The sequence below is a fragment of the Cynoglossus semilaevis genome, chromosome 2, assembly GCF_000523025.1.
Source record: "Cynoglossus semilaevis isolate Cse_v1.0 chromosome 2, Cse_v1.0, whole genome shotgun sequence".
Lineage (NCBI taxonomy): Eukaryota > Metazoa > Chordata > Actinopteri > Pleuronectiformes > Cynoglossidae > Cynoglossus > Cynoglossus semilaevis.
In genome coordinates, this window is record NC_024308.1 from 15,721,034 (window position 1) to 15,735,221 (window position 14,188).

The 14,188-nt window shown below is 41.4% G+C and overlaps 1 long non-coding RNA gene across 1 annotated transcript in view; it reads right to left on the reverse strand.

The window, feature by feature from the left end:
• Positions 1-13,934, reverse strand: part of LOC112486775 (uncharacterized) — a 45,164-nt gene extending 31,230 nt beyond the window's left edge. The window contains exons 1-2 of the long non-coding RNA XR_003049251.1: positions 13,371-13,934; positions 10,693-11,684 (exon numbers count right to left, since the gene is read on the reverse strand). This is a non-coding gene — a long non-coding RNA (uncharacterized LOC112486775). The remainder of the gene's footprint in view (positions 1-10,692; positions 11,685-13,370) is intronic.
• Between the last annotated feature and the right edge of the window lie 254 nt (positions 13,935-14,188).

Below are 14,188 nucleotides of genomic sequence, written 5' to 3' on the forward strand. Positions count from 1 at the left end.
TGAATATATATACAAAAATCCTGAATATATATACAAAAATCCTGAATATATATACAAAAATCCTGAATATATATACAAAAATCCTGAATATATATACAAAAATCCTGAATATATATACAATGCGTAGCACAGTTTGAGAACCACTGGTATAGAACATGCACTAAAAGAGCAAAAAAAAGGAACAGTAAGCCATGTAAGCTAAACTTTCGTTACCTAAAAATCCGATCCTTGAAACGTGTATCCTTGAAAGGCCAGCGTGGAGACTTAAAGAGTGCTGCCTCTGTACTATATTTAGAAATCCCAAAACTAATACAGCAGCAAAGGACACATTAGAGCAACATACCACTGTTTCCATTAACTAAACAGCAACGGAATCATACTGTAACGTCACGTAAGGGCAATAAACAAATGTCAAGGAGAGGGATTAAAGAAGAGGAATTTGTTTCATCAAACAAACCAGGGGGAAACTAGAAGCAGTTCCTCTTTCATATGTATTGAATAAACACAAAACCTCCCAAAACTCACATAATCTCATTCTAAAACCAGCCTCTGTACTGTGTCAGTCTGCATGTCACACAGAAAATAAGTGATGCATATTAAAATCTCTGCTCTAATTATTGGATCTTTTCACATATATATTTTAAATGATTATGAATTATGAACTATTATGATTGTGTTATCTTATGTTTGTGTGCGTGTGCGTGCATGTGTCTATAAATAAGTAAGCCCAGTGTCTCAGTGGCGCCATAGAACAATGGAGGTGGCCATGATCCAGGCTCCGGGACTGGGTAATGGTGAGAGACAGATTCTGGTGCTGATTTTTCAGAGCAAATAAAGCCACGAAGTGCCCACTGACAATACAGCAACAGCTCAGTGCAAACACCTTTCTGTGGGTTTCACCTTTGCAAAGAAAGACATTTGTGATTTTTTTTTTTTTAAAGTAAGCCTGGCCTGGGATGAATGTGACAGTCAGTGCTGACTCCCTCTGAAACCTGCAGACAGAGAGCCATTCTGATTGTCCCAACAGTCAAGTCAAGAGGGTGAAAAACAAAACATGCAAATAGATATGACCCATGGTGTTCTGAATGGAGGATCAACCATTAAACATTTTAGCTTTTGTGTGTTGGCCCTCATCGCTGCTGTATTTTGTACAGTACGCAGTACGCAAATGAATACAGAAGGATGCACCGTGTAATACACTGCATAAACACATTTGCCTTGAATCAAGCCTAATCCTCTTTGTCTTTTCCAGGTGACTCCTCAACACAGAGACTGTCTGCCATTCTCGCGGAGTAATCCACTCGCACCTGACAGCAGAGTTAATACCATGTAATCAATTGCCAGTTTGAACAATTGCGGTCCCATTGTACAAATCTGGTATTGTAACCGCTTACGTTCAGCCGCAATTATCAAGGGATATATTACTGGTGGTCTGATTGCTTCCCTAAGGGGTCTGGGATAAGGGAAGAAACTGGCTCTCATTCATAGCTCGGATACTGTTTCAGATGTTCCAACTCCTATCACCAGACCTGTTGCTTCCAGGTGGTTTCTGTCTCTATTCGCTGCAGTCGTTCTCTGTTTTTATATGTTCAATTTCCTGTCTTCGGCCGGACTGATGGTCAGAGCAAAGAGGGCAAGGAGAGTTGGTGTTGGAATGAGGAAATTCGGGAGAGCGTTCCAAGTAAAACTCTGGCAAGGAAGAAGTGGAATATTCAGGGAGATATGGAAGTAAATCTGCGGCGCTGAAAAGTTAAGACATCTGGCAACGAGCGCAGCGACAGACACAGAGCAGAAAGTTCAGTTCCATGAAAGCTTAGTAAGATGCATGACAGGGGAAAAAAAAGTGAGATGATAAAGAATAGAGAGGCATCCAGAGGACACAGGCGTCAGGATACAGGGAGACATCTGGAAAGACGAGGTGGACTTTTGGACTACGTTGTTTAACGCAATGCTAGATAGTGAGACGATGTTGATAGAATTTGATAATGTTCTCAAACCCGAGCTGTATAATAAATTATGTTAATCAGCGACACCATGGAGACAACCATGGCAACGCATTAGGAACAGTGAGCATTGGATTCATATAAGGAAGAGTACTAAAACGCTGTCTTTCTTTCTCTAAGCCAGGGGTGTCAAACTCATTTCCACCAGGGGGCCACATAAGCAATACAGTTCCCCTTGAAGGGCCTGTTGTAAATAGAAGAATGTAATGATGTAACTACTCCATAACGTATCAATAAATCTTTCTGCAGTTGATTTATTCAAGTTGTAAATATTGTTCATTGATGTGAAATTTACAAAAAAAACAAAATTTATCATAAGGATGAACCTTATGAAATGCTCCTGCGGGCCATACAAAATGACTTGGCGGGCCGCATTTGTCCCCCGGGGCCTCAAGTTTAACACATTTGTTCTAGGCGGTAGTAAAGAAATTCTTGATAAAGCATATGAGGAAAAATTGGAGGAAGTGGTTGGTTTTGCAGGACATGTAAAGGGTTTAACGTAGAAGTAGGCTTTTAAACCTAAAACTGTGCCCAATGGAGATGGACGGGTTGACAGATAAGGCCAGTCCAAGCGAACTGTGATGTTCGCAGGTGACATCGCAATCTTTGGGGGGAGAGTAGAGAGCAGGAAAGAGAGGAACTGCAGAGAGTAGAGAGCTGCACTGGAGAGGAGAGCAATGAAGGTCAGCAAATGCACGACAGAACTCGTGCGTTGGTTGAGAGTGATGCAGGAGGAAAAGGTGAGGCTGCAATGAGAAGCGAATGTAGATGAGTACTTGGGATCAACCGACCAAAGCAACGGATAAAAAGTGGATGTCGGTCGGGCTGAATGGTGGCGGTGAGACCTGCTATGATGAATAATTCAAAGATGGAAAAAAAAAAGAGAGAGTGATCGATTCTAGGGGGTAAAGTTGACACTGCTATGATTTTCTGCGAGGATGACCAGCGTTGACGGGACTTTGAAAGCAAATGTAAGCGTTAAGTTACAAAGTTTAAAATTAGCGAAGCAAGGTTAAGAAGGTTTGGACATGTGCCTCGGGGACTTGGTGCATGTATGTGACGACAGAAGAAGGAGATTGAGCTGTCAGGCGAGATTAAAAGTAGACCCAAGAGAAGATTAAAAAGAGTACATAAAAACGGTTGGTGCAACGGCAAATCATCCGCCGTGGCAACCCCTGTCAAGGGCAGCCGAAAGAAGACTCTCTCAGAACATAAATTCAGAAATATCACATTATCCGTTTCACCAACAGCTACCAGAAAACTTCTTTTTTCCCCTTCGACGTAGCATCTCATCCCTATCATAAACTAACCATAAAGATAGCACACTTCCTTAGAAATGTCTTTGGTTTTCGTTAGCGTAACTTCCGGTTGCAGAATGAACGGATCTGTCGGTTACCACGCGACAGTGTTAGCACAGCAGCCGATTTTACAGTGTTTCCGCAGACATCAATTAACGCCAGAAAAACAAAAAACAACACTCGTACAGATCAGAGACAAAAAGCAGCTGAGACCGTAGCAAACTATTTCAGAGACAGGCCGACCCAACGAGCATGTTTTCAATTTATTTTTTGCAGCTTCTCTGTGACAATAAAACTACAGGTGAGAGCCATTTGGGCAGAAAGTTCCCCAAAGAAATTAATCAGCTATAAAACTATGGCAGGATAATGCAAGTCTTACCCAGGGGGCATATTTTTTTCAGATGCTGAATGCTGAAAAAAAAAATATATTCAGAATGGAAATGTCTCCCACTGTACCGCATCTAAACTGTGCCCATTTGTTTTGTACTTCATGTATTTCAGCCATTTTGGCACCAGGGTAGTGGGAAGAAAACTACTGAAAATGAACACTGTGAACGTGTGTGTGTGCCCTAAAACAAAAGTTTTATCATTTATTAACTAGCATCGATACTCCCATCACTACATCTTACACACCCGTGCTGTATGAAATATATGCCTATGCTGCATGGCAGTTTAAGGTTCATCTTTGCTTAACAGTCATTTAGCCATTGGGGACAGAGCCTACATTTTATTCGTGTAATACCTCACTACCTCGGGCTTACAAAACCAGATACCTGCTGACTCTTATTTCAAACTGTCACAGTTAAGGAGCACGGAGAAATAAATTAGACTTGAAAAAAAAATCGAAAAAGGATAGCAGCCAGTGGCTATCACTGAAGGCAGCAATGAGGAAAGTAAAAATGAAAGAGTGATTATCACTGACTTGTGTCTTTGAAGTCACTCTTCTGTTCTGGCCGCCTCGAAATTGGGATAGCTGTGTGAAGGCCAAACGTTAGATAGGGAATTGAAAGTGCAAGAAAGACATGGCTTTGAAAATAAAAAAAAAGCGATTAAAAGAGAGTGAATGATGAGGGATCCATAGTGAATGGTGGATGTGGTCTTGTTGTGCACTTAATAAGTAGAATGACGGTCCTCGACTGTGCTGGAACCTTGGTGCAGATAAAACTGCCAGGCTTCACAAACTCTTCCCCCGAAAGGCATGTAGGCCTTAAGACTGAGGCATGTTGTTTGTGTGTCTGCATGAGTGAGGGCTCATAGAGTTGTTGGAATGTGTTTATTCTGCTGCTATAGCAATACCGAAGATAGCCTCGGGCAATCAAAACAATCAAAGACTTGGGAGTGTCGGCATTTGCATAAAGAGCAAAGAGATTTTTTTTTAAGACGAGCCGTGTGGTTCAATAAATGTCTTTAATCCGACATTTGTAAGGACTGTCAGGGCTCTTCAAATCTGCCTCTCCTCCTGCAGCGTGGTTGGCCTGCACCTCAATCACCGGGCCTTTCCTTTCACCTTCTCTTTCTCCCAGTACAATATTCTTAGTGGGAACACTGTTACGGTCAATTTGTCCCATTCAGGGGTCCTAGTATGCAGGTTCCCTGGCCCTGACAGCCTCTCGACAGAAACCAACTGCCTGAGAGGCCTTGACATCAAGGTCTGGTAGAGAGGGTGGGGGAAAAAGTGCAAGGTTAAAACAAGCAGGGGAAAACAAGATATTGGGGGAGAGGGAGGGCAGGAAAGAGAGGTAATGAGGGGAACCGAGGTTGGAAGCAACATGTGTGAAGGGAAATGAGCAGAAGTGTAAGGGGAAGAAAAAACGAAGCGGGGAGGGGTGGGGCTGCACGTCCACACCAACAACAGCACCTTTAGAGTTATTCATTAATTTGTTGATTTTTTGCGTTGTGAGCAGATTAATGAGATTAAATTCCGTGCATTTAAATCAAAACTTTTTACGTGGCTCAATAAAATTTTAATGCTGCGATAATGCCGAAGATACTGTTTATGAGTGCTGGGCAACAATTATAACTTTTAATCATGATTAATCGTATCATTACATGCAATTAATTGGGATTAAATGCATTGCGTGCGGAAAAAAAAACTATTCAAAAGGAGTGTATTGTGCACATTTATTTAGAGTTGGAAACTGCGGCTGTAATAGACTAATTAAACCATACGTGTCAAACTCAAGGCCCGGGGGCCAAATGCGGCCCGCGGAGCCATGTTGTGTGGCCCCGGGAGCTTAAAAAGCATTTAGTAAAGGCCATGCAGAAGAGTTTATCAACCTATGAAATTAAAAGGTTTTCTTTATTATTACACAGCAATGAACAATATTTGTAGCTTGAATAAATAGTTTTAGTCTGTTATGGAGGAGCTACATCTATACCAGGATCTATTCTGTTTGTATCAAAGTCTGAATGACTTTTATTTTAAAATATTGCCAGATTATCGTCAAATAAAGAAAGTAAGTGGAATTTTTTTTTTGAATGAAGGAAATTAGAATTTTTTAATTTTTTCACTGTGTCCACTGCGGGCAAGGACTGGTACTGGTACTGGTCCACGAACCAGGGTTTGGGGCCCCCTAATCTATACAGAGTTCCATTTAAAACCGGCCCTTCAACAGGAACTGTACTGCTGATGTGGCCCCCTGGTGGAAATGAGTTTGACACCCCTGAATTAAACTTTCACATATTTACAGGTTTACACACAAGGCAACACAGCCAAAGGTGGCACTCCTTCAACCTGCTTAAGGCCTCTTTGAAGCCATAAGTCTAAGTTGCTGAAGTAGGCCTTCATCCTTCTCTCTGAAAAATCGACATTTGTCTCTCTAATCTGTGAATTTCAGCTCCACAGGTGATGCAAAGCCTTGGCAGGCTGCGGCGGGGAGGTGAGAAAGAAGGATTAAGTCACTGTGAAGGCACCTGTTATTTCAGCACATGGGGTGTCACACTCGCTCCGAGGCGAAGGCTGCAGTGCGGCTGTCGGCGTTACAAGCGAATCACAAACAGGGAGTTCATTGTAACGACGCCGAAAAGCTCAGAATCACAGAAAGGCATACTTACTGGCTCTCATAATAATCTGATTCACACGGAATGCTCAAAAGGTAAAGAGGAAGGCAAACAATATGATGAGCAAATTGGCCTATTATTCGTTTCTTCCAAAACGTTGCGAAATGCCTCAAAACAAACACTTGCAAATGGCAGCTCTAACTTCAGAGTGAAGATCTGGCAAACAGTCAGTGCAGATCTCCACAAATTAACTAACTTTGTAATAAATTACTGGGTACCGCTAGCCAAGGATTAGTTAAGCTTCAGTGAGCAGTTTGTAAAAGCTGTGAGAAGAAGCAGTGGTGATGGAGGACAAACTGTCAGCACTAAGAGCTTAGAATGCTAACTTCCTGTGTGTTTTCTATAGAGACACTTAGCCTTGTTATCTGGGTTCTGTCTTTCGAACTAAAAACCTCTCTCGTACGCTAGGACGTTTTGTTTGTACCGATTTTTTCTCCTCCGAGGTATTCACTTATCGGTGTGGTGATATTGTAAATTGCACAAATATCCTCCCAGGCAATAATAGTACATTTAATCAACGCGCCTGGTTCCAAGAGAAATGGAATAAGAATGGAAATGGTGCCAAAAATGTGTGAAACAGTCTCACTTGGTCAGAAAATTCTGAATTGAAGTAAATGATTTTGTTGCTCTACTGAGTTTTATATAGAACCAAGATGATGGCATTTCTACACACTTTTACTAAATTCCAGCTGGAATCCAGATGAACTAGATCAGCTGTTCCCAAATTTTTTTTGAGTCACAGAACCTCCTATATCCCAACTGGGTTGACGTACCACTAATTCCACACACCTTTGAAATTTTTTTTTTTAAAATAACAAGCTTTCTTATAAAGGCAGAAAATTTTTTTTTAAAAATAACAAGCTTTCTTATAAAGGCAGCGTCATTTATTTACTACTAAAATGTCGTTTTTTTTTTGTCTAAATTTTTACAAGGGAAATGTTTATTTACACATCATTGTGTAGAAAAATCCCACTTAAAAACACCCCAAAATCTTTTTTACAAACATTTTCTATCTCACACACCCTCTAGTGGCAGCCCGTGCACCCCCTCGGGGTGCCCGCACCACGCTTTGGGAATCCCTGAACTAGATAATGACCAATGTGCCCATTAGGCTGCATTGGTACAAGTGTGGTTCCCATGAGAATGGTTATTTACACTGTGGTTCGCAGCAACCTGGAATTCTCTGAAGAATCCCATGTTGCTATCTTTTCTGCTAAAACGCTTGCGTTTTTTGTTTTTTTTTTAAACAAACCTAATTATGAAAATGATTATGATTTATTCATTCATTCATTTAAATACAGCACAAACCAAACAACATCCCGTAGCCACAGTCTCTACTAGGTGGCAACTGTCCAGTAGAAAAAGAGAGATCAAACATGTAATATGAAAGAAAAACTATAAAACCAGAGTGTAGAATAACAACATGATGCAATGCGAGGAATAGAAAGCACTGACGTCAGCTGCCCAGCTTCCTTCGATTGCTTTCCTCTTGTTTGTCTTACGTAATTCTCGGTGCAATCTTGCCCCCTACTGAGTCATTTCTCTTGGCAGGAGCAGTGCCTCCTATAGATCGGTGATATAAATACTGACTGAAAAAAAACATTCAGAAGTTAAACACATTTACGGTGTACTATGGATTAATTTGATAGCACCCAAAAATATTGGATTCTGTCAAAAAAACATTTTTGAAAAAAAGAAATACTCATAATAAATAACTATTATTTGATAGTTGGGGTTCCTCTGTGTCGCAAACGACTCCTTTGTTTTCCCGAAGTGCCAACAAAACTGCCAACAAAAGTGCCAACAAAAGAGTGATGTTGTAATCCTGAAGTCTATTATCACAGGATTTTTTTATTATTATTATTTGATCCTTAACAAATAGAAACCAGGCCGAGAGAACACAATCAGAGATCGTATCATACAAGTGTTCCCGGTTCTGTCTTAAGATGGTTAATGTATTCCCTCAGATAGTATTTCTCTTGTAATTACTGCTGATGTGACAGCTTGTATCAGAGGATGTCACCGCATGTGAAAGGCACTTGGCCTCCTTTGACAAACAGACAAAAGCAACAGCATTCAAAGACTTCACTTTATGTTTTTCGTGTTATTATTATTTTTCTCCTGCTGCTGCTTTTTCTCCATCATAACCCACTGCACTGCATCCCCCCCGCCTCCCACTGTAGATAAACTCCAAACCAAAGACTGGTGCAGAACATTGCCCCCTGGTGTAGCACTCAACATCAGAGAGGAAGGATTTACTATTCTTGTAAATGCCTCTCCACACTCGAGCTGCACGTACATTCATACATACCAAACCCGCTGTTCCAATCATTACCTTAGTCTGCATTTCAACTCGTTCTATTTCAAGACATAAATATACCCGTAGCCGTATGAAACACGTACCGCCGAGGCCAAAGGTCAACGCAGTGAGCTGAATTTTAAATGCAAGGTGTCACCATCGTAACACCGTCAACAAGATGACATTAAAATCCCACGGAGCACTAACAAGGACTGCAGATTTTTACCTCTAATCTTGTTACAGAATCTCTCAAACGCCGGTTGTCAAGAAGGTGACAGCACCCAGGCAAGTGGAATTAAAGAGGTTCTTGGCCTGCAAGGCAGACTTGACATTGCGTGAATGACAGCAAGTTCAGAGAAGGTGCTGGTATTCTTTTGGCTGAATCTTTTCTTTTTCACACCAGATAAAAAGAACTGTCTCACTTTCTCTAGACGTGTCTCGCTCAACTCAGACGTCTCCCCTATAGCTCCCACACAACGCATGGGCTCCTGATACAAACTCCCTGAACTTTGGTGACTTCACTTTTTTGCCGTTGACAGTCCACAAACCTTGGTATTGGAGAAAAACAGGGACTGAAAGTCTGCCCGTGAATCTGAAACGAGGACCACAACAATAACATAGCGCGGCCTTAGAGAGAGACTTTGGGAGACTCCGTGGCGTTCCATTTGAAAAAAAACAGCCTGTGTTGACCCAGTAATAGTTTTCTATTCTTTTTCCTTTATGGTATAATTTGTGTTCCCCCTTTAGCTCAGAAAATAAAGTACCCATCTGTCCATCCGTCTATCCACAAGCTGAGAGAGAAATCTCTAAAAAAGGAAGGCATGAAAAATAGTTTGTGGCTTTAAACCAAGAAGCAAGAGTAATTATAAGTAGGGATGTCCGATATTTACTTTTTGCTGATATCCGATACTGTCCAAACACTTAATTTCTGATATCAACCTATACCGATATATGCAACCTACAAGCGATTCCAGCATATACTGTAAGGCAAAAACCCAAGTATTTGATTATCGGGTTTTCATTATTGGAGAAAAAAAAAAACGATAACGACTCTTACAGATATCACAAAATTACGCGAATATCATATCGCGAATAATATCGGTCAGTCGATATTATTATTATCCGACATCCCTAATTATAAGATTTAGGTCATTGTAATTGTGAAAAGGAAAAACAAGGAAGGGAATTTCAGCTCTTCCACTGTGCTCACAGAAAATGGGTGCGTGACACTGAGGTGGTATCGGGGCAACAGTGTTAGTGCTAACCTGATGCTCTTTATCAAACCATCAGTTCATGATCGATACATAACAGCTGTCGATCCGTACATCATAAATCTGAACCGTCCAGTCAACAGAAGGCTGGATGCAGTACTGTACATGGAGACAGTACTACTGTTAAAGTGTCCTAATGCTCCTGTGTACACGGCTGTGAGCTATGCGCAGTATGAAGATTAAAACGAGGCTGCACAGCATGAAAACCGCTGTACAGGCTCTGGGTTACTACACTCCAGTGGTGTCACGCTTTGGCTGGATTAAACTAATGCCTGTGATCTAGTACCTCCTTTTGTTTGTATACATACCTGTACTTGATATGGGCAGCAACCATGTGCAGCGGGAGTAAACATACAAGCACTAATATGAAATGATTACAAATTACAAGCACCTCATGTTCTTAGGAATATTATACTCTCAATTTAAAGCAATGCAGATAATAAGTGTCAAACACTGTCCCACCCCTCATTACTGTAATATTACATAACGTGTTAATCTCTGCAATAATTATTTAGGTAATTAGTCTATATACGTATTTGTTATTAGAAGTAAGTAGTTTGAATTTATTTTTATTTTAGGACAATTCATGAGGTCTCAGCCATCCTCCTGAAATGACCAGATCAAACTAACCTATCGTTACAGCTAAAATAAAGTCGTGCAATAAATAAGGCAAGAGTCAGAGTACACAGCGGTGCTGGAGGCTGGGCAGAACCCTGAGCTCAGAGCCGAACCACCAACACCGGGCAGCGGGGTCCACTTACCTCAGACTGTCGTGGAGGAAATGGTGGAGCCCAAACACGGACTATGTGAGTGCGTGAGCAGCGTGTCCCAGTGGAAACAATGTCAGAAAAATCCAAGGATGACCTGACGAAAGGGAGAAGGTTGTTCTGCGCGTCCCCAAATCCCGCGTCAGGCTTCGTAAACTACTCCGCCCTGTCGCACCTGTCTCAGGACAAAACTGCTCCCGTACGTCGGCCTGACATCCTTTAGACAACTGTCTGAGGGGGTGTGCGTGTGCGTGCGTGTCTCCGTGTCCGTGTACCCGGGCCAGTTCTAACACACACCCATACTTGAACACAGGCGTACGCGGCAGCACCTGTCCCCGGTGTGTACGGCAGCCCCACAAAGAGCTTCTATGCCGCGCAGTGACACATGGCACGGCTGTGCGCAGCAGCGCCGCCTCACCGACAGCCGTGCTGATGTCCTCCAGTCCCGGGGAGAAGCTGAGGCTGCCGGCGGGGAGTGTTGTGGTGAAGAGAGCGCGTTGTTATCACACGTCCAGCTCCCTGCTGGCACCGAACCGGTCACAACGGTTTTTGGAAATCACATCTGTCGCTGGGTCAGCCAGTTGCCTTATCAATGTTCCGCTCCTGCACAAGAGTTGTTCTATTTTTCAGCTGCTGCTCTGTCATTACTGCGTCTTCCAGCTCGTCTCTCCCTCCCTCTCTCTCTCTCTCTCTCTCACACACACACACTCTCTCTCCCTCCCTCTCTTTCTCTGTCCCCCCTTTTCTTGACTCCTTCGGTCTGCCTTCTCCTCACTCTGTTAACGCTACAGCAAGAAGGAAAGCTGGGCACGGGGCAAATAGTTCCTGTTCGTCGCTTTGTACTGGGTGATAGTTCCTCTTCTACCACGGGCAGCTGCCTCTCACTGAGGGTGGGAGGTTCAATCACGGTTTGTCTTCTAGCGGTGGTTGGAGTTCCTACAGCATCTCCACTACTGCTCCCTGCTGTCATCCACTACAAGGAAAACCTGTTAGTGCCAAAACCGGAAGCAGAATTAGACAGTTACTGGAATGGAATTCATTAATGACTTATAATCCATCAAAACCCATTGAAGATGATGTCCTAGTTCTCCGTGGTTTTAAAGGCTCACTAAAGACATTTTTTTTACATTTATTGTTTTTAATTTTATCAGCAGAAACGCTGCACTCTGTTTCTGAATTCAAATTTTAAAAAAATCTGTTGAAATACACACCCAGTAGCCTGCAGTAATGTAACTCAAAGGATAAAAGATACATTCCTCAGGAATCTGGCTTTTGTAAGCGGTTCATCTTTAAATTAGTGGTCGGACGCAGTTAAAGTAATTAGTAAAGACATTATTATGTTTATATTTAATGAAAATGTTATATCTGACAGTGAGCAATTACATTTTACTTTCAATTCAGATTATTTTTGGTTGGCGACCGATATTATAACGAGATAGTCAAGTGAACAAAATGTTATTTTTTTTATCCTTATTTATCTTTGCATCATCCCTTATTCAATTTCAATCCAGTTTCAATTTATTTATTTAAACACAAAAACCAGAAAATATTATAATATGTATAATTTATTTAAACACAAAAAAAACCAGAAAATATTATAATATGTATATTTATAAAAATGACATCATCCAATCCCAATTCCTAAAATTCTTTTTCACTTTAAAGCCATTAAATAACTCAGCGAACCCCTGAACAAATTTTAAATATATGGATTCATTCAGGGGGTTTAAAAAAAATCATTCTGCATTTAAACCGTATTCATCTAAATGACACAACAAAAGAAGCGTTTAGTCTCATACAAATTTAATAGGCCTTCAGGCTTCATAACTGTTGCTGTCTCATCGTCACACTAAATCAAGGTCTGTGACCAATAAGGGGAAAGATTAATAACAAACAGCAGGGTGAATAGACAAGAGTGAAGTGTCAGTTCAAGAGTTACACCTACTGCTCATCTCTATTTAAATACTCCGAGCCACTTTTAACATTGACGGATGAATAATTCATCTCTGAAGTAATGTAAATATTAGGGCCACGTGGACAAAAAATAACGTACAAGACGGAATATCAGAAAAACACAAGTTGTAAGTTTACTGGAAAATTTGCAATAATACTGTGATGAATGATGATAGTTTGTGTTGCTTGTGGAACCATTTCAATGCCCTGATGATTATAATAATGTAATGGGGATGCGCTAGAACATTAATTATATCAGGGGTGTCAAACATAAGGCCCATGGACCAAAACTGGCCCACTTGATGAATAAAAAAAAAAGACTTCATGTTCAGGAATTTTGTTGTTAAACTTTTTTTCATTAAATATGAAGATTTATCTGATGTACTTTTTTCCATGAAATAAGGGGGACATCTTTGACACCCCTGATTTTTATTGTATCCACATTTGTGAATCCAGTGCAGTTGAACTTTACGATATGTTCTATGATTTTATTTTATTTTAAAAACCTAAACAAGTTTGTCCTTTGTCATACTACTACTGTTTTGTTACTATAAAAAGTTCCTCTTTTTAAATAGGTTTTTGTAACATTAGGACAATAATATATAGTTGTATTCTTTTATAACTGTTACGTTGTTGCTTGAGAGGAAGCAGGACCCAAATGCAGCACGACAGGAGCAGGAAGTTTATTCAGATGACCAATCTTAAATACGTCCACTTACTGGATTCTCAGGAGACGCCGAAACAAACAGTAGCTCAGGGATGTGGGACGACAAGGACTGAACTCAGAACAATGATCCCACCAAGACAGAGTGAGGGACAGAGGGATATATATACCAAGGGCAGCAGGTGACAGGAGTGAGACTAACGACAGAGACACAGGTGAGGGTGATGACACTGATCAACTCCACACAGGAGGAAAGGCACAGAACATGGCTGGAAGGGTGTTCTTTGGTATTGTTGACCAACACGATATTACCGCTCCACAGCTGATACCGGCCGGCTGGTACTTGGTACAAAAAAGGTCGGGTACTGCTGATAGAGAGTACCTCGACACAACAGTCCAAAAGGGTGGGGTTCCTCAAGCACTATGATGTCACACAACTAACCCATGAAGCAAGAGCAAGTGAAAGAGATCCAGCGGTGTTGTGGCTTCAACCTAGTAAAGTGCTAAGCTAGTTTCTACCGCCTGCTGTGCTGAGGACAGGGGCTGAATCCCTCTGTTTAGCTTCCCCCCCCCCAAACCCCGCCAGAGGGCATCAAAGAGCTCTTTGAACGAACACTTTTAACAAATGAGAAAAACTGACATCTGATGGTTGATGTTCCCGTTCCTGATGAAAAACCGACATCTGATGGTTGATGTTCCCGTTCCCTGAGTGTTTTACAAAGAAAACACTCAGAGATGTATTTTGAAGACAGAATAATGCGAACGCCTTGATCCACCTTCACACCATTAGTAAGTGAGGACACATTAACAAAGTACTGGTAAATATTTTGAACATTCTGAACCAAAGGCAGACAGAGAAAGCGGCAGAACTAT